The sequence below is a fragment of the Sylvia atricapilla genome, chromosome 7 (assembly GCF_009819655.1).
Source record: "Sylvia atricapilla isolate bSylAtr1 chromosome 7, bSylAtr1.pri, whole genome shotgun sequence".
NCBI lineage: Eukaryota > Metazoa > Chordata > Aves > Passeriformes > Sylviidae > Sylvia > Sylvia atricapilla.
This window is the reverse complement of record NC_089146.1, coordinates 14,135,436-14,155,438: the sequence shown is the minus strand read 5'-3', so window position 1 is coordinate 14,155,438 and position 20,003 is coordinate 14,135,436. Positions and strand designations below refer to the sequence as shown.

The window sequence follows — 20,003 nt, the reverse complement described above, 5'->3', positions numbered from 1 at the left end:
ACATAAAATTGCTCATTATTTCAGTACTGATCTGAATAGCATACTTGCCAGTTTCAGAATGGGAATAGAAATATCCTTTTGCTTCAGAGGTCTGTTGTGAAAATCATCTGGCAGATCTTTAAAGCCTTCCTGTAGATCCATACTAAGCACCAGAAAGACCTAGAAAATTACCAGTTCTTTGTTCACTCTGTGCTATGGACAGAGCTTTAAAAGAAAAACACTGACTATTCTCCAAACCATGAAAACAATATTAATAGTAGATTTGCACTACACATATACATCTTTCCATTATTTTGATATATTAAAATACATACACAAACATCCTTAAGAGCTGCTAATTTTAAAAAAATTGCACAAACAACTGAGATTTCCAACTGTTACCAATTTATGACCAAAAGCCAATTATGGTTTCCAATTGAAATTTTATTAATTACAGCAAGCAAAGCAAAAGCAGTTTCAGCGCTGGGCGACAGGTGGGCTCTTCGTCCCACAAACCCGCCGCGCCGATCCGGGGTCTCTGGTGTCCTCTTATACAGTTCTGTTCCTTGTCGACGTGACTGTCCTCGATGTACTCTGCGCATGTCCATCCTGTGTTGCTAGGGTCTTGATTAGCCTTTCCTCAGATGCAGTTAATCATCGCAATTAGCGTGTCCCTGAAAATGTTTATCTCAACAGGAAGGGGTCAGTAAAGTTATACAATTTATCTATCTCTTGATTTAGTGAGCAGACATTCTTTATCTATCTCCCTTCATCCTTGATTTAGTGAACGGACATACCTTACTTATCTCCCTTCACTCCTTCTAGTGAACAAATGTACTTTATTACATCTATATCCCATCACCCTTCTAGTGAACAAATGTACTTTATTACATCTATATCCCATCACCCTTCTAGTGAACAAATGTACTTTATTACATCTATATCCTATTACCCTTCTAGTGAATAAAACATCTATTTCCCTTCACCCTTCTAGTGAGCAAAGCATCTATATCCCTTCACCCAGATTTAGTGAACAAACACACTTTATCACAATCCCCCCTTTTTCTTTCAGGCTATTTTGTTTTGTTCATTAAATCGCTTTAGCTCTTGTCTGCTCCATCAAATAAACTTAACATGATAGTCATCTTAATTGTCAGCCTTAAACTAGTGGTCTCTCCTTTGTAATAACAGGTACGATTTTGGATAGGAGGGTCATTCCCACTCTTGGGGCATTTCCTGGACCATAACCTCTTGATTCCACTGATATCGGGGCGACCTCCTCCACAGTCTTTGTCTCCTCTGCCTCGCCCGTCGACTCGGTTGCTTCGAGCCACGGGGTGTACCATCTTCTCGGCAGCAAGAGTATTCTTCAGGAGGGGAGTTTTGCCCCCTTCGGGTTGTCTTTTGAATGTAAGTGTTCCAATTATGGTCTTTGACCTCTGGAACGTTACAATTGATGCTCTTTGCCCTTTTGCGGCACAGTCCTGCTATAATGTGCGCCACGAAAGGCACTGGTTCGTTTGAATGATAACAGTAAAGGTCCGGATTAACCCCTTCTGCAAAAATATTCCACCATTCATTAGATCCTAATATTAAGTTTCCAGTGGCCACCCTCTGGGCCAATGTCCAATTAGTTATTTCTCGTTGGAGAGACCAACAGGAATAACAAACTCCTTTTGGTGGGTACCCGTTATTACAATGGGTCCACCACCTGTCTTTACACACTAAGCATTGATAGCATACAAATGGATAACAGGTTCCCCTACAATATAAATCCGTACACTTTATTTGCACATCTTGTGCATATACATTCCCCTTATCATCCCTTCTAGCCCCAGGTAAATATTTTATTCTAAAGGTTCTATGCTTATGTTCCCTATCCATTAACCACTTCTCTTTTATTCCATAAGGTTAAACAATATATATGTATCCTTTGTATGTTTCCCCAATGTCTGTATTTAAAAGATATAGAAGTCAAGAGGACCAGAATCAGTCAGATTCAATCGGTGTCTTTCTCAAGTGGGGTTCCCCCCCCCTTTACGAGCCAGTTTAAGTTTCAAGTCTCCGGCTGGGCTCTTGACCTCCCACTCGTCCTTGGGTATAGGCCCTTTTATGCGGCTGGCATGAGTCCACCCTCTCTCTGCAGTTCGCACCGCTGTATTGGTGGTCAATAATACCAAGTACGGGCCATCCCACCGAGGTTGCAGAGTGGTTTCTTTCCACGTTTTTATAAGGATCCAATCTCCGGGCTTTACCTGGTGTAAGGTAATATCAAGAGGGGGACGCTGGATTAATTGTCCTTTTTTCCATAATTCTTGTCTGTATCTCATCAATTCATTAATATATGTTTGAATGATTTTGTCTGTAATTCCAGGGTGATCCTGTGGTATTCCAGCATCATAGGGCATTCCATATAACATCTCAAAAGGAGATATTCCTATATCAGCTCGAGGTTGGGCCCTAAGATTTAATAAGGCAAGGGGAATACACTTTATCCAAGAGAGCTTGGTTTCTATCGTTAACTTGGCTAATTGCTTCTTCAATTCCCCATTCATTCTTTCTACTCTTCCAGAACTTTGAGGATGCCAAGGGGTGTGTTCATCCCACCTTATTCCCAAAGCCTCAGCAAGGTTTTTGACTATCTTGGAGGTAAAGTGTGGTCCCTGATCAGAATCTATAACCTCAGTTACCCCGTACCTAGGTATTATTTGTTCCAACAAAATTTTAGACACCGTTTGCGCAGTTGCTCTAGTGGTAGGGAAAGCTTCAACATAATGGGTTAGGTGGTCTACTATAACTAGTACATATTTATATCTTCCTACTTTAGGGAATTCAGTAAAGTCTATTTGAATTTTAGAAAATGGTCTGGTAGCTAAAGGTCTCCCCCCCAATGGCAATTTTCTTTGTACTGATCTGTTAACTCTCAAGCAGGTGGGGCATCCCTGGGTAATGTGCTTAGCTAAGTCGTGCAGTCCGATACACATGTATTTGGTGGCAAAATGGTCTATCAAAGCCTGGCTTCCCCAGTGTGTTTGTTTATGTAACCTGGTTAGCACTCGAGTAGCTATTGATTTAGATAACACCTCTCGCCCATCTGCTAAGTGCCACTTCCCTTCTGCGTTCTTTGAAATACCCATCCGGGTCAATTTCTGTTCTTCTTGTGTCGTAAATAATAGGGCCGAGGAATCCTGTCTGGGCTCCTCTTGTTCTTTCTGAGTTACAATTAACTCTTTAAATGCTGCCTGTTTGGCCTCTTGATCAGCAGCGTTATTCCCTCTGGTTTTAAAATCCACTCCCCTTTGATGTCCTCTGAGATGTACCACTGCTACCCTTTTTGGCTTACGTAGAGCTACTAACACCTTCTTTATTAATTCTTGATGCACCAAATCTTTCCCCTGTGAGTTTACTAGCCCTCTTTCTTCCCAGATTTTTCCAAAAGTATGTATTATTCCATAGCTATATTTGGAGTCTGTGTATATTGTTCCTTCCTTCCCTTGTAATCTGTTTAGGGCCTGCAATACAGCATATAGTTCGCAGGCTTGGGCTGACCAGGTGCCACTCAGGGGTCCTGATTCTAACACTTTAAGGGTTTTCCCGTCTATCACAGCATATCCCGACTTCCTTTTGCCTTCCACTACTCTGGAGGACCCATCTACAAAAATCCTTTCTCCCTCTTCTAATTCTTCTTCCTCTAAGTCAGGCCTAATTTTTGTTTGTTCTTCTATAGTCTGGAGACAATTATGTACTAATTTTGTGTCATCTGGTTCCCCATACAAAAATTGTGCAGGATTTTGCAAGCTGGTAGTTTCTAAAGTCAGATTGGGGGCTTCTAGTAAGATACTTTCATACTTTAAGAGCCGAGTATCCGATATCCATTTCTCAGCCTTTTGTTGGAGTACATTCCTAACATTGTGGGGAGATAGTACTTTAAGATTGCTATTGAAAGTGATTTTTTTAGCTTCCCCTACCAGGAGGGCACATCCTACTATTGCCTGTAAGCAAGTGGGCCATCCCCGGCTCACAGGATCTAATAACTTTGACAAGTATCCCACCGGCTTCTTTTTCCCTGCCCAATCTTGGGTTAGGACCCCATAAGCTGTACCATTATCTATGTTGACAAACAGATAAAAGGGTCTTTTTAAGTCTGGTAGGCTTAGGACCGGAGCGTTAACGAGATCCTCCCGTAGCCTCTGTAGTTTTCCCTTATCTTCCTCACTCCATTTTAATAACCCGTCTGTGCTAAGTTTCTGGTACAGGAACTTTACCTTGCTACTATAGTTCTCAATCCATTGCCTACAGTACCCTACTAACCCCAGCAATTGTCTGATCTGCTTCTTATTCCCCGGAGTTGGTAAGGATAATATTCCTTTTATTCTTTCCGGATCTATCTTTTTTTCCCCCTTACTGATATAATGGCCCAAATATCTCACTTCTTCTTCTACAAACTGTAATTTCGTTTTTGATACTTTAAGTCCTTTCAATCCCAAAAATTTAACAATTTAATGCTTTCTTTTCTGACTTTTTCTTCCTCTTTTCCTGCAATCAATAAATCATCCACATATTGGATTAATGTTATTTCAGGGTGGGGTTGATATTCTTGCAGGAGTTGCTCCAGGGCCTGCCCAAATAGATTGGGTGACTCCGTGAAGCCCTGGGGAAGAACTCGCCACCTTAATTGTTGTTTTCTATTGGTATCAGGATCCTCCCATTCAAAGGCAAAGTAATCTCTACATGATTCGTCCAGGGGGCAGGCCCAAAAGGCATCTTTTAGGTCAATCACACTATACCATAAATTATCAGGTCCCAGTTTGCTCAGTAGGGTATATGGATTCGCTACCACCGGGAACCGGGAAACCGTTCGCTTATTGATTTCCCTTAAATCATGGACTAGTCTGTATGTCCCATCCGGTTTTTTTACTGGTAAGATGGGAGTGTTAAATGGGGACATGCAGGGTTCTAGCAATCCCCTGTTTATTAATCTTTCTACTTCAGGCTTTAATCCTCTCCTACCTTCCAAGGATATAGGGTACTGTTTTAATTTTATCGGGATCTCAGGGTTTTTAATTTTGACCATAAAGGGAGGTATCTTTAATTGTCCTGCACTTTCAGGTGTATACCAAACTTCAGGATTTATTTCTTGTTCATCTTCTACTCTAAGAGGACAGAGTCTTATTTTCAGTTCTTTTCCCTTAACTTCCAAATTTATTCCCAATTCAATTATCAAGTCTCGTCCCAATAGATTAAATTCAGCTTCGGGTACTATCAAAAAATCCCCCACCCCCAGTTTGGATTCTGCTTCTATTAAAATGTCTTTAGCCACCCCGGCTTTGAACGGAATCCCACTCGCTCCCACAACGAGGGCTGTTTCCCGTGATGAATTACACCCGGGAGGCAGACTCTGTAAGGTGGACCTTTCAGCCCCCGAATCCACCAGAAACTCTACCTCCTTAGCTTGGGGACCTAGTTTTAATTTTATCAAGGGCTCTGGATGTTTCGGGGTCCCCAATATGTAGAGCCCCTGACTCCCCTAATCTTCTTTAAACATTTTTTTCATCCTGTATCCTGACTCTGCAGTCTCTTTTAAAGTGTCCCCGTTTACCACAATAGAAGCAAGTCTTTTCTTCTTTCTTCTCTACCGGTCCCCCTTGCTTTGGGGGTGGTCTCCGGGTTCTCTCCCCCTTACCCTGCCTATCCGATTCTCTACTTTCCCTGACTGCAGCCACCATCATTCTAACTTGTCTCTTATGACCCTCTTCTTCCCTCCTAACATATACCCTCTGTGCTTCTCTTAATAGCTCATCCAAACCTCTATCTTGCCAATCTTCCAATTTTTCAAGTTTCTTCCGAATATCCTCCCATGATTTTGCTACAAAATGTGTTTTTAGTAATGCTTGTCCTAACGGTGTTTCAGGGTCTAGGCCCGAATACAACTGCAGATTTTTTCGTAATCTCTCCAGCCATTCCGTGGGGGTTTCATCTTTCTTTTGTCTTTCATTGAATGCTTTATTAATATTTTGGCCTCTTGGAACAGCCTCTCTAATACCCTGGATGATAATAGTCCTAAGGTCTTGCATGTGTCCTCTATGGTTTTGGTCTTGATGATTCCAGAGAGGATTCTGTAAGGGCCATTTGGTATCGGCTAAGGGCCCCTGGACATGCTGGGCGTCCCAAATGCGCATCCCAGCACGTCTGATCATATTCTTTTCCTCTGCGGTAAATAATATGTTCAGAATGGACTGCAACTCCTCCCATGTGTATATGTTAGGTCCTAGGAATTGATCCACTCTTTCTGCTACCCCTAAAGGGTCTTCCAGGATGTTTCCCATCTCTCTTTTAAAATCCCGTACGTCACCTGAGTTAAGAGGTACGGATATAAATCCCATCTGTGGTTGGGGACCCCCCATCGGCATTTCCCTTAAGGGAAATAGGTTATGTTGCCGGGTTTTGCTACGTGTTTGCGGTCCCTGCTCCAGTTCCTCCTGCTCACTTTGCTCGGGGTGAGGCGGAGGGGGAGCCAGTGGTGACGGGGGTATATAAGGTGGGGGTCCCATGGGAATTTCTTCCTCTTTTCGAGCCTTATGTTCCTTAGATCTTTTTTCCTCTGAAAGTTTGAAAATAGCGACCCCTGGTGTCGTCAGCCAAACTGCCGCATAGTCACTTTCCTCCTGACTGAAAGGGGTTTTGGAGTTCACCCAAAAGTTCAATAACTGCTGTACCCAATCATCAGCTGACCCATACATCGGCCAACACACATCTTTTGATATTTTCTGCCCTCCCCAAACCTTTACACAATAATGTATCATTTTAGACTTATCTTTCTCCCTTATCCCGGGATAATGTTCCCAATTCTCCAGCATGAATCCTAGCGGGGAGTTCCTAAGTACTGGAGGGGGCTTTATGGGTGGAGGGGGCTTGCTTTTCCCCTGTCCCATCTTCCGGAGTGCCTTCTTTTCACACGTATTCACTCGCTTCCCCTGGTTCGTGGCTCACGCCCTCGCGGGCAATGAGAAACGCACTACTGAGGGTCCGCTCTCACTTGGGAAATCCGGCTGCCGGTTTCCCTCTCACGCACACATCATACGTCACACTCCGGGATTCCCGACCCCGACCGAACGGATTCCCCTGCTCAACGGGCAGTACTCACGCGCTCCTGCGTCTTCGTCCGGACTCCTGTGCACAGAATTTATAGGGTCGACCGGTCTTTTCCCTGCCTTTGCTTTGAATTTCGGATCGTCGGTGGGAGTGGGGTGAAGACCGGGAGCCAAGGCCACCTATTATTGTAGGTGGGGCGCCTCCTCAAGCCCCTCACGAGTCCACCAGCATTCCCATCCGAGTCACGGCACCAAATTGTTACCAATTTATGACCAAAAGCCAATTATGGTTTCCAATTGAAATTTTATTAATTACAGCAAGCAAAGCAAAAGCAGTTTCAGCGCTGGGCGACAGGTGGGCTCTTCGTCCCACAAACCCGCCGCGCCGATCCGGGGTCTCTGGTGTCCTCTTATACAGTTCTGTTCCTTGTCGACGTGACTGTCCTCGATGTACTCTGCGCATGTCCATCCTGTGTTGCTAGGGTCTTGATTAGCCTTTCCTCAGATGCAGTTAATCATCGCAATTAGCGTGTCCCTGAAAATGTTTATCTCAACAGGAAGGGGTCAGTAAAGTTATACAATTTATCTATCTCTTGATTTAGTGAGCAGACATTCTTTATCTATCTCCCTTCATCCTTGATTTAGTGAACGGACATACCTTACTTATCTCCCTTCACTCCTTCTAGTGAACAAATGTACTTTATTACATCTATATCCCATCACCCTTCTAGTGAACAAATGTACTTTATTACATCTATATCCCATCACCCTTCTAGTGAACAAATGTACTTTATTACATCTATATCCTATTACCCTTCTAGTGAATAAAACATCTATTTCCCTTCACCCTTCTAGTGAGCAAAGCATCTATATCCCTTCACCCAGATTTAGTGAACAAACACACTTTATCACACAACTATTAGGTGCAATTTTCTACTAATCTTAGCAAAGCTCTAAAACACATTCTTTATGATTAGAAGGACAAAACCACAAGTCTGGGGAAACCAGTCTGGAGCAAATCACAAGTATAGTGCATAGTGACAAATGGTATCTACACTGAGGAAAGATGTTTGGGTTAATATTTTCTGTTCCAGAGGATTCTAAAAGCACACTTAACAGATGGATGGAGAGAGTGGGTCCTGAGAAATTACATACATGTCTGCTCCTATTTGAATTGTAAATACAATGTTGATACTACCTACCCTGTGAATCAGTTGCAGCACACACTTACATAATCATTTGCTAATGCTAAGTGTTGAAAAAACTCTTGCTGTTAGCTAGAAGCATGACAAAGGGATCCAGATGCAAGTAAAAAGCAGTGAATACTGTCTTTGTAAACAGACTTTGATGGATTTAGCTCCAACATTTTTAAAATAAGAGACTAAAAGTGCAATTAGGATATTAAATGTCTTCAGTATTGAATCCCTTGTGAATTGCTATATGAAATATGGAAGCTGTCTCCCATAATTAATAAATACTGCATTTCAGTATTTTATCAAAACAGCATGTTCTCCACTCTTTTATTAATACAAATTTTGAAAACATTACATCTTCCAGTTCCTTCAATTGGCATATTCAGCACAGTGAATGTAAGGCTGGGCAGTTAAAACTGAAGACTGTTTTTAACTCTTATCCAGACTTGCACTCTCACTTGGAGTGACCCCAACTGCATCCAGACTGAAACTGGGAATACTTCCCATCTTGTGGATTTGGATGTGCATTTTGACTATATAACAGGAGGAGACTGGGTGGGCACCTGGAAGTATCACGGGCAGGAAGCACAGGCACAGGATGGAAACAACATCATGCAGTGCAGGTGCAGCCTTAAGCAATCTGTCTTGGACAAAAACCTTGCTAAATTCTAAAGCCTCTACCTAGTGAGGGGGAAAATGCAATCAAAAGGTTAAAGACTGCAGTTAAATAATTGCTATAGCCATGACCCCTCAGCTGCTGTAACTTTACACAAGGCCTTTGCCCAGTGTGACACTCATGGCTGGTTATTACTGCAGGAGCCAGATTTTACATGCTCACTGACACGTGGCAGGAAGTTACATGCAAGATACAGGCATTCACAAACAAAGGTAAAATTTTGTATTCTAGCAGAGCTCAAAAACCTCATGTCTCCACGTAGCCTGAACTAGCAGAATGCCTCAACACACTCCAGCCTTTCCTCTGTGTTACTGCACACACAGGGTCTTGAGAGTTCTTTGAAAGAGAACTGCCATCAATTGTTTTCTATTACGTAAGCACCAGAACAAAGATTCCTCTATTGTACTCTTTTTACAGTACTCAAAAAATGCAGATAGTGGTGAGAACTGACTTATGAATTGAAAGACTGCCAAAAATGCTTTCAACTAAGTGTCCTATAGTACTGTGATATTTTCTTTTGAATCACAAAGTCATAAGAAATTTCACTTTAAATTACTCGTTATTAGAAATAGTTTTGTCTTTGTGAAGCCATTTCTCTAAAGGCAGATAATTGTGATATGGGCTCCCTCTAGTGTTTTGTCTCTGACAAACTTGGAATTACAAAAGATTGCATAGGTCATTTACAAACAGAACCAACCTACTTAAGTTACCTTCCAAAAAAAAAGTTCACCGTTAGTGAAAAACAAAAATCACAGTCCCAGTTAAGTAGGTTTATGCATTTGTACATGTCAAATTCTTAAGTCACTGTACGTAATTTTGCTGTTCCATATAACCATAAAATCCAAATATTATGTAATTGCACATGTAACTTGGCACTGAAATGTAAAAAGAAAATATTACATGAAATCTATTTTGAGATATTTTAAAAATACAAAACTAAGCTTAGAAGTGGATCCTCTATCAATATATTTTAAAAAGAATCTAATACCTAAATAAATACCTTGTGTGTATGTAAAAATACCCTTTGTGCCATGAACACCTCAAAGTTGTTTCAGTAATTTGAGTAGAAACTCACAGCAAGCTGGAGCTTGATCTTGCTTGATTCAGGTCAGTGGATGTTTTCCCCACTGATACAAGCATGCCAACATGCAAGTAGATTATTAAATGCTCCACAGGAACTAAAACAGCATAAAAGGTGTGGGTGGATGGACAATTTTCCCCATCAATTAGTGAAAACTGTATTAAAAGCCATACTAATGGAATACACATTTGTCTTCCACCCAGAAGCCCAAGCCATTCTTTCCCCCACCAAATCCATCAGAGAAGCCAAGCTGAAGAGCATGGATGGGGGAGCAGGCTGAATCAGGGAAAAGACTGGCATAGTTTTTCCTCCCTAAGAAAAGGAAAAGCATACCATGAATCTCAGGATACTGTCCCTGACACAACACCAGGAGCAGCTCCATGCCAATGTTTAGTACCTCTTCTTCCACGTAATACAAGCAGCAGGGTTGACAAGGCACATAAGAATTTCACAATAAATTACTGTTTCATTTTATTTTCTATAAATTGCTAAAACAAAACAAGCAAACAGGAAAAAAGAAACCCACAGTTAAGGCTTCTTTTTAGTTTTAGCTATTAGTAAAACAAGCTAGCACCCATTATTATGGGTTGGAAAGGACTGTCAGATATTGCATATAACATCACCTATGTTTTCAAACACAAAATTAATTTAAAACCTTCTACAAAGCTCAATGAGCCTTCCTTATATCATTCATAGGTACTACAGCTCTCCACAAGCTGGGTAAATAAGAGCATTTGGGGTTATTTTAGCCTGCTTAGAAGATAAGTTTTTGAAACCTAATCAAAGGAATGAACCACTATCAATTGAAGTTTATTCAGGGAAAACCCTGTTTGGTAGCTGTGTATTTTAAGTCAAAGGGTTTCAGTCAATGTTCAGCCCAAACCTGAAAATACTGCACCCTTCAATACACCATCAAAAATTACATTAATATTTAGTCTGTGATTAAAATAATTTCATGGAAACATCCTACACAAAATAAGATCAAACAAATAACAAAAACAGTTATTCTGATCCGTGTGTCCAGAGAAGGGCAATGAGGATGGTGAAAGCTCTGGAGCAGAAGTCTTCTGAGGAGTCACTGAGAGAACTGGAGTTGTTCAGCCTGTCAAAAAGGATCACTCTCCAACCACCTGAAAGGAGGCTGTTGAGAGGTAGGGGTCAGTCTCTGCTGCCAAATTACAAAAGAGAAGACCAAAGGAAATACCAACAAGTTATGCCATGGAAGATTTAGACTGGATATTAGGAAAAAATTGCTGTTGGACTCAATGATCTTGGATGTCTTTTCCAACTTAAATAGTTCGGTGATCCTAAACCACTTGTCTATGGAGCTCCTCAGGAAATCAGCAGCCACAGCAGCCAACCCACTATCTTACCTCCAGCGGGGTAACTTTGCAGCTCCAAGCGCTTACTGCAGCAGACTGTTTTGCATGGGGCTGAGCCAAAACCAATATTCCCAAATAAAACCAAGGCAGCTCTTCTAGGAAATCTGATTTGCAAGGTACATGGTATGGAGTGAATGCAGAGGAATCTGAGCATTAAATTGCTGCATCCTATCTGAGTTCTGAGTTCCATGTTTTCCCCCTTCGTGGGGAATAGTAGTGGAAAAATATCCCTTTCAATCAAGCCTGGTACTCTCTGATCCAGTGCTCTCCATAACCCTACTGCACTGCTGAGGTGAGTGTAATTTCATGAGCCCAGCTGCTGTGTGCTACAGCCCAGTCCAGACAAGTGGCTGCACTCACACATCCCTGACCTCCCCAGTGGCAGCCCCACCTGTAATGCAGAAGCAAATCCAGGTGGGAGCCAGGTGCCACTGCCAGACCACACAGCAGCACTGCTCTCCTCCAACACACCGGGGATTTGCCCACATCTCAGCTCTGCCACGGTCCCAGGGCAGGACAGAGCTGCTCAAGGGTAAGCACACACCTGCCATCCCCCAGCACAGCCAGCTTAAACAACAGCGCTTGAACACTGAGAGTAAAGTTGTTTACTCTAAAGACAGACACAAAGCTCTTAGTAAATCCGGTATTCTTGAAAAAATGCCAAGCAGTTTAAAACTGCTTACATATCTACAATAAATATCCAAGACAGTCAGCATCAAAGCATGTTGATTTGCAATGTATGAATGATAGTTTACATAACAAAAATGAATCATAGTAACTGGCTTCAACCATATTCTGATAAATTCTTGCATCAAGTGAATACACTATGGCATTTCTATACCATTTGAATCTATGACCTTGATTGCACAGACTTAAGTTCTGCCAGGATTCACACACACATGCTCTTTTTGTTGGTTTTTTTTTTAGTATAAGCCCTTCAGTGTAATATCATGGTTTTGGGTTTTTTCCAAATGCACATGAATGCAAAGTGCTCACAGAACTGAGACTGTGTTTGTTGAGCAGTTTCCTCTTACTTTGAATAGTATTTTATTTATAATAGCCTTTAATTTGCTTATGAGAAACCACGTATTTTATAACACCACATTAAACAAATCAAGAGCACAGTCAAAATCAAACATAAGCATTTTTTTTAATTCAGACATCATTTAGTAAACAAGTTGAAATAACACGAGATGTCCAGGATTGTGAAGTTCTGTGATAGTTCCTGGTGAATTCAATAAAACTACACCAGTTCATACCACAAGGGAAAGGAGTTTAGGGTCCAGCCCAGCAACCAGACTGGGCATTTAAAACAGTAGGGTTTTGACTTCAGCACATATATTTATGGAAAATGTCTCAAGTTCTGACTGAATTAATAGATGCTTTAAAAGCTACTGTTCATTAGAAATCTTTCCTTTATTACAACTTCAGCATAGAAGTTATAACTATATGATGATTTGAAGCATGAATTAAGAATCTATTTATGGATCATGAATTTAACAGGAGCACAGGGAACAATTTTAAAGGAATACAGAAAAAATAATGCTATTAACATTTTAAATTAATGAGGCAAGTTTAGTTGGCAATCACTCCTCAGGCTCATTAAAGATATCTGAATACAAATCACAAGAAACTTAAAATAATGTATTTGGTTTATCCACAGGGAGTTTAAACATTTTCTTTTCATCAGAAGTAATAAATACAATGTAAATAAAGTAGCAATGCAAATAAATCAGTTTTAAATTCTCAGTGCTATCTCAAAGGCTTAAACATCAGCACCCTGTACAGTCAGATGTACAAGCAATTTATATGACATACCAGTGGAAATGAATGCTTTTCCTCCCAATGCCACCTTCAGAACCAAATTAAGCATGATATCAAATGCAAAATCCCCATTATCTATTAAGGTGGCTACAATATAGGTTGAAGCAGTCATGTTCACACAGAACTCAAGTGTATGCAATTTGGGGTTTTATTCTAGAACATGTCCATAATGAATAAACCTCTACCTGCTTGCTATGTGGAAGGGACAGAATCAGCTCCCCAGACAATAACAGTCAAACACCTGATTTATTCTTCAATAGTAAAATATTAAATAAACCCAAAAGAAGTACCTACGTGCCCAGAGGAAGGATGATTTTAATTCTCATTGACAACAGAACAGTTGTGTTTCTAGCCTGCAAACAAGCTGCCATAGTGTGTGTGAGAATATGTAGAGATAAATTGAGGATGTTTGGTTTCCACTACATGCTGCATTTTATGGTTCAGGTTAGAAGAAATGCAACAGCCATGAGGAAATACTGAAGCACAAAGAGAAGCAGAATGCAATTCTGACAAACACCAACCAGGGGAGGCACCCTGCACAAATAACACCATACAGCTTGCCCTGAAGACTCACCCACCTTACAAGAAAAATGCTCACAATGTCCAAGACTATTTTTGTTGATAAGTGTTTATCAGTGAGACTAAAAGATCACAGCCTGAGGCATGAATATGGAAAAGTACTAATCTCTAAATAACTAACTCGGCATAACCAAGCAGTCCCTTTCACTGCCTTCAACAAGCATGATTTATCTCCTAGCCTCAAAACATCCAGCTCTTCCTCCTCCAACCAAATTTGCCTAATCACTGACTTCTTTCACCTTTTCAACTTTTGCCTCTGCTTTCTTTAAACACACCTTTTCCTAGACAAAGTAGCTAGATTTGGACTAAAGCGCCTACAGGGAATAACTGCAGTCCATAAAGAGCACAGCACGCAGGTACAAACCCACGAACTGTGAGCAGAAAATCGGGGTTTCAGCCTGGAGCAAGTGATCCAGCCACACATGCACACACACCAGCAGACCTAACATTAAGGAACAAAAAAGCTTTGCAGTGGAGGCAGGAAGCAGGAGAAACAAACTTGTCTCATTTTGTCCAAACCCGTATCATCAGCTTCAAGTCAATAATGTGAGTTACTCTTCATGGGCCATAGCTGTAGTATATAGTTTGTGATGGGAAGTCTCAGTAGTGCAATAGGAATGCTTTGTTTTGGTTCCAAACAGTGCCAGTCAGCTCAGAATTGCTGAAAAGGGGCTAGTGCATCACACAAAGTGGCAGTAAGTCAGCAGAATTAGAGCAGGCTGCTAAAACTCTGAAACCCACAAAGGGTAGTTTAAATGATAAATGAGAAGCAGAAAGACCATCTCATATCATATTGACTAAATACCGTGAATATTAAGAACATCTTCTATTTTCCTGCCTTTTTTTTTTGTACATTGACAGATGACTGCCACACTTTTCCAAAGTGACCCATCTCATCATTTTTCAAGGTTTCTGCTTTGATTTAGGCTTTTTGAAGAGCTGTAATCTTGGGGTTTTTTTCTATTTCCTTCAATAAAAACTCCTTCAAGGATACTCAGCTCCACCAGCTGCTACACTGCTGTGGTTTGCATGCACCTCTGTGTGAGGCCTCACTGCAGATGTGTAGCTTTTTAAGACCCAGTCAAGTTTATGGATGCCTTGCATACAAATTAGTCACCCTGTCCTTAAATTATTACTGAGTTGGGAAAAACTTCTACATCATTTCAGAGGAAGGGAAGAGGGGTTTTAGAATCACATCTGTCAACATTTTTACCCTTTCAGCCAATTATAGTGAAATCATCTCTGAATGTCTCTTCATCTAAGATATCTGAAAATTCTACAACATATTGGATCTCACAGCTTATTTGTCCTATTTAGATTTACAAAAGCACAGGTGTAAACACTTTATGTTCCTATAACCGTGTCTGTATATATAAAACTGCACATCAAAACAGTTACAAAGATTTCTGTGAAGCTATTAGGAAACAGAGTAAGGTGCAAGCCCCTGGAATGTAAAGGGGATTAAAAAAAAAAACCCCTTTAAACACCATAGCCAGAAATTTAAAAATCAACCATTGGCAGACCAAGTCAGACAGAAAGCACATTTTTGTGCTCAAGGTCTGTAAAGAAACCCTTAGACTGTGAAGAATACGTTACAGGAAACTTCTGCCCCCACAGTCATACCTCACTTTATCTCCTCATCTTTTCAAAACTGGCAGAAACCACCCTGCAAACAGCTTTCCAACTGCATCAGAGAATCTCCAAATAAACCTGGAAGTTACAGACAAATACAGCTCTGCCTGTTCAACTCACCATGCTCCACTTACAGATTTTGAAAACCTGCTAAAAGGGATATGGAATTCCTTGTGAGCTCCTTTGAATGTTTAGGTTTTACTTTGCATTTGGCAGGTGGCTTTCATTTGTGCAAGGATTCCCCAGGAATTGTGCCACTGGGAATGACTGAAGAGACATATCCCGTCTGCTCACACCATGTCTCCTGCCAGGAGACACAAGTTATGTGAGTCTATGAGTTCATATTGATTCTTCAGCAGCCTGGAAGACAAGTTAGCTTGCAGCACCGTGGCCTGAAATCAGAGCTGTATCCCAAGACACTTGCAGCTACTCAGCATCAATGAAGTAGTTTGCAGGAAAAGGCCCAGCTGATGAATGGAATACAACAAAACCCAGTTCCCCCAACATTAGCCACCATGCAATGCACAGAAAGCATCAAGCTGCAGCATCTACTTTAGCTTCTGATCTTCTTTAAACTGCTGGCAAGAACTGAAAAACTTCAATGACAAAAAATGATACATTAAAGTTCAAAATGTGCAAAATGAACGGAATTTCTGTTCAAAGTCCTCTTCATTAACAGTTATTGCATATTTCACTGCAGGAAAAAAAATAAGCAAGTCCTTATGAAAGCTGAATGCTAATTTTAAAGCCATCAAAAATGCGTAGATGTTTTAAATTACAAGAAATGGCTCTCTAACATCTTGACTATTTGAACAGAAGCAGATGGTTTATACAGCTTTACTGCTTAATTAAACACTTTATATATTCTGTAAAATGGTATTTGATGGCATCCTTTCCAATTGGCTTTCTAAATTTAAATTACAAAGTAATTTTACATATGTGCCATATTTATCAGATGATTAATTAACATATTCATATCTAATACCAGCTTACTGACCTGGCTTCTATCTTCTAATACATATGAAAAATCTAATTGTCCACTTCTTACTTATTTCTTCTTGATGATAATAGTACCTTTTTCATAATTCTACAGGTTTCCTTTATTTTAAATAGCCCTAATTTAAAGGAAATATTTTAGATTTATCCATTTTATCCCCTTTACAAAACCAGAATATATAAGATGAAATACCTTATTAAATGAAATATTAAGACCAACACCAAAAAAGACATAGGTTTGGATGCTGCTGCAAAAGCTAGACATGACAACTGATGAGTGTGAGAGCTTTGAGATAATGAGGGCTTCATGAACTCACTTAGCATTTCATAAAGGACAAAAAGGTATGCTGTCCCCAAGGGAAAATAAAATCAGGTTACACAGCTCCAAAAAGCCACGATCAGGCCATTGACAGAAAAAAGAGGGATGAAAAGAAAAAAACCCATGAGCATAGTGGGTAAAGTTCTCAAAATCCTTATCAAGAACAAATTTGACACAGTAGTTCCAGCAAAAGGAAGGGTTTCACAATTATTATTATGTATAGTTCTTGGCATGGCTTTCAAGAGCTGATTCAAAACAAACACTAGAAGGCAGAAATAGACAAAATAACAACGCAGTCACTGAGCATGGGGGTTATTTAACTGTGCGACTCCCAAAGACAATCTTAGACTGGAATGAACGTCAGCCTGTTCTCTGGGCTTGTAGAGCCAAGAGGTGAGAAAAGGTGACGTGGCGTGCACAAATGGCCCTGCTCGGTTACACCGGGCAGGGTCCTGACGCAAGCAGGTGACAAGTGCCTGCCACAAAGTGAAGTGTGAACTAAGTGCCTTGCGAGCCACATGAAGTCATCCTTCGCGAAAGCCAAAGGCTCTGGCACTAGGCAACGCTGCACATTTTAAGCTATAGCAGCTTCTCCCGGGTCCTTCTGGCCGCTTATTCACCACGCTGCAGCTCAGAACTCCACAAAACCTTCAAGAGTCTCCTGCTCCTCTTGACCTAAGTCCCAAAGAGCAGAGGAGGAAACCAGAACATTCATAGATAGTCCTTAACTGATGAAATGCAGCTATGGCACTGCACAATTCTTTATATATGACCAGCACAGCATACAAAGAGAAGCAACCCATCTAGACACATAATTTGATAAAAACCAGGAGTTGCAAAAACAAAACAGCAAAGAAACAACAAATAATGATGCATTTTATTAAATCAGAATATCAACTTGAAAAAAATTACACTATGATAAAACTAAGATAGGTATTAAAATGATCAGAATCAAGACTCTTCTCACCATCTCTTTTAATGCTCAGATCAGGCATTTAAAGACACTGACAAAATGAACAGCAGAGTAACTCAACAAACTCACTACCACTAGGAATTCAAGCAACTATTTGAATAATTATGAATAACTGAATAAATGAATAAGTATTGACATGCACAGCTTACAAATATGTAATATTAATTTAAATTAAAGGTCGTTATTATTAAAGTTTTAACCACAACTGAAGATCCAGAAATACCTACTGTTGTACTCCTCTAGCTAAACAGGAGAGCTTTTACCCTTTCTGCAATGTATAGTTCATTGCTGCATCTGAGTTCTGAGAGAGAACTGACTTTGCTTGCCTGGAAACACTTGACAGTTACAAAAAACTTACTTCAGACTGACACATTTCATATGCCTTATGTTGATTTAACATGCCAGATTTTATCATCATACGCTAAATGAGCTTTTAAAGACTGCAATACGTTAACATCACCCCATCTGAAAGACCCCCAGTCACTGAACATACACATAAAAAACCAAGTGTTGCAACAAAGAGTCAGTGCTTGTGTGTGCAGTGTCATTTAAATTCCAAAATCTGAAAACTAAAAGCAAAGGCACCACCCACTAAGCTACATTGTCACATAACCATTGGGAAGGAAATAAATATGTTTCAGCAGCTATGTTTTTCACCATTAGTTTGACAGATGTTGTGGTTTCTGTAATAACGTGAACATTATAAACTAATTTCTCAGGTACGCTGCGCTGGAGTATATCTTTGTTGAGTCAATAGGTTTTTTCCCCAAAAATATTCCACAATGGAAATTCATTCAGGTAGCTGAAAGCAAGGAGCAACCACCAAAAAACTTCCCTTTCAACACTGAGCCTTACGTACTTCTACATTACTTTGACATCGTCAGAAGCAGTCAGAACCTAGGATAAGCTCCAGCGACATAAAGGAGAACAAGGGAGCGAACCAAAAGACTATTTGCCATAATTTCAAACAAAGCAAGTGCACAGGGGGCAAACTCTAAGAAATACCCGATTACAGGCATTGCAATAGAATCCTGAATTCTCTTCAAAACAGAAAACACTTGCAAAGATTTCTCACAACGTATATGCATTTGATAACCTGCTTTTTAGGCCCTGTTCATAAAACAACGCCTGTTTTGTCTCCACAAACATTAAAAACCGGTTATTAAGCGCTCAATAGTTCCGAGCCCTACATGAACTTTTAAAGCAAGTCCTCCGCACCCCCAAAGCGCGGCACGGCCGTGTTCCTGCCCGCGGGGCCCTGAGGGGGCTCAGCGCTGAGGGCGCGGACAGGCCGGGGCCTGTGCCCGTCCCCTGCCCCGGGGCGCCCCCGGGCCGGCCCTCTCCCTGGGGCTCCCGGGCCGGGCCCTGTGCCCGTCCCCTGCCCCGGCCGGCCCTCTCCCTGGGGCTCCCGGGCCGGGCCCTGTGCCCGTCCCCTGCCCCGGCCGGCCCTCTCCCCGGGGCGCCCCCGGGCCGGCCCTCTCCCCGGGGCGCCCGGGGCCCGCAGCGGGCGGCGGCCGGGGGCGGGCCCGGCCGGGGAAGGGGCGTGCCGGGGCCGCAGCGGCGGGGAGCGGCCGGGAGGAGCCGAGCCCCCGCCCGAGGCGGGCACGGCGGCCACGTCAGCCCCGGAGCCGCCCCGCCCGCCTCCGGCCCGGAGCCGGAGCCCGGAGCCCGCCGCCCTTCCGCCGGCGCCGGGGCCGAGGCGCTGCCGTCCGGGCCTGCTCCTCGCCCGGCCCGCCGCTCCGCCGGCTCCCGCAGCCCCTCAGCGCCTGTGCCCGGGGCCGGCCCCGCTCCACGGGGAGGGCAGAGCGCGGCCCGCCCCGCCCCGGGGCCTCCCCGCGCCCTCCCGCCGCAGCCCGGCCCCGCGGGGCTCCTACCCGCGCTCCTCGGGCAGCGCCGGCTCCCGGCTCGGGCTCCTCTGCCCGCTTTGTCTGTGAGGGGCGTCCGCCGCCTCCTTGGCGGGCAGCCCCCGCCCCGGGGCGGCGGCCGGCGGGAAGCCACCCGGCCCTCTCCGCGGAATGAGCCCCGGCGCTGCCGAGGTAAGTTATGTGCCCTCCTACAGCCGCCTTTTTAATGCCATTCAGGTGCGTGCCCTTAGTGTCATTCCGTGAGGCTGTGCACGATTACCTCCGTTAATGTAACAATTAGATGGTCTACCGCTTGTGTGGCCTTCAGAAAGAGGGTAATGAACCACACGGAAACTTAAATGTTCACGTGCAGTCTGCAAGGGCTGAGGTGGGCTGCGTTACTAACCTGTGTTTATTGAATAAGTAGTATTTAA

At 42.4% G+C, this 20,003-nt stretch overlaps 1 protein-coding gene across 1 annotated transcript in view; it reads right to left on the bottom strand.

Annotated features, from left to right (window-relative positions):
• The window catches only part of PDE1A (phosphodiesterase 1A), a 205,002-nt gene extending 185,259 nt beyond the window's left edge, over positions 1 to 19,743 (bottom strand). Inside the window, exon 1 of the mRNA XM_066322708.1 lies at positions 19,600 to 19,743. The gene's annotated coding sequence lies outside the window, so the exon portion shown is untranslated. The remainder of the gene's footprint in view (positions 1 to 19,599) is intronic.
• Between the last annotated feature and the right edge of the window lie 260 nt (positions 19,744 to 20,003).